A 1,263-nucleotide genomic window follows, 5' to 3' on the forward strand; every position below is an offset into this window, starting at 1 on the left:
GCATTCACATCCCAGGCAATTGGAAGCGGGGCTGAGATTCCTCTTAATCAAACAGCCAAGTTTGGTTGTTTCCCAAAGGCAATAATAGTAAATAAATAACAGCCAACAACCAACAAAATAAATGCAAATTACACCCAGTATTATTACAAGAGAAGCTATTGATCCCACAGTGCACAATTTGTGAGCTCTGCGAAGCAGCTTGAGGCAGCCAGAAAAGGGCTTGCTATGGTGCTCGAATGCCGGGGGCATCATCCCATGACCCGTGTTTGAATCTGTATGTTCTCTTCACCTGTATGTTCATTCTCTCTGTGAATCTCATGGCCTTATCTGTATATTAAAAGTAGCAAGGATTTACCTCCCAGATTACAGAGTACTGCCATATAGGCTCCGAAGAGGACAGTTACCCATGCCACTTTAGGCTTTCATATTCTAGACCACCAGTCAGAGGCTATGGGAACATAGCTATCACTCATCATGATTGTGGTGGTCACCGAGTCACTGATATCCTTGACCATGTACAGACTGGGAGTCAGACTGAGGCACCGGATCCATGCCTCCATCCTTTACCACACACACTCTTTAAAGTTTTTCCCATTGTACAGCTGGGGAAACTGAGGTTCAGAGAGGGATGTGAGTCTGCCATTGCTCTGTTGATTAAGAGAGTTGCAGTGTCCACCCTCGGGTCCCTTCTGAGCTGCTTCCAAGTCCACAGGCAGCCCAATTTTCTTTTCCAGGAACCAGCCCTGGCTGCAAACAGCCATAGTGAAGGGAGCCTTCCTGCTCACTCTGCAGGAGAGACCACAGCTGACTGTCGGCCAATGCCCAGTCTGATCTTCCTCCTCACTCCATTCCCAATGGTATCATTCTGTGATGACCACTGGTAGGGTAAGGAAGAGCTGTGGGCAGGATGGGGTCACTAAAGCTGGGTTGCCTGGAAAACCTGGAAAGTCCAGGCACAAAGGACCAGGCTGTGTGGCTTGGAGGGAAGGGAAAAGAGGCCGGATTTGAGTGGAGGCTCCATCCTCCACCAGAAGGGCTCAGGGCAGTAGGTAAGGACAGTGGGTCTGCTGACTTCACATGGGCTCCTAGCTGAGCAGGAGCTGGCCTGTGGGTTGATGTGCTGGGATGTGGAGCAGGAAGACAAGGGTGCTTCGGTTGCTGCCAAGAGGTATTGATTCCAGGCAGTAGGCACTGTGCTGGGGCCCAGCCAAGAGATGGAGTCATGAAGGACAGGACGGCGACTCCTTCATGGGGGGGGGGGGG

This window comes from Alexandromys fortis, unplaced genomic scaffold (assembly GCF_014885135.2).
Source record: "Alexandromys fortis isolate MF-2015 unplaced genomic scaffold, M_Fortis_MF-2015_v1.1 scaffold_433, whole genome shotgun sequence".
In the NCBI taxonomy this organism is placed as follows: Eukaryota; Metazoa; Chordata; class Mammalia; order Rodentia; family Cricetidae; genus Alexandromys; species Alexandromys fortis.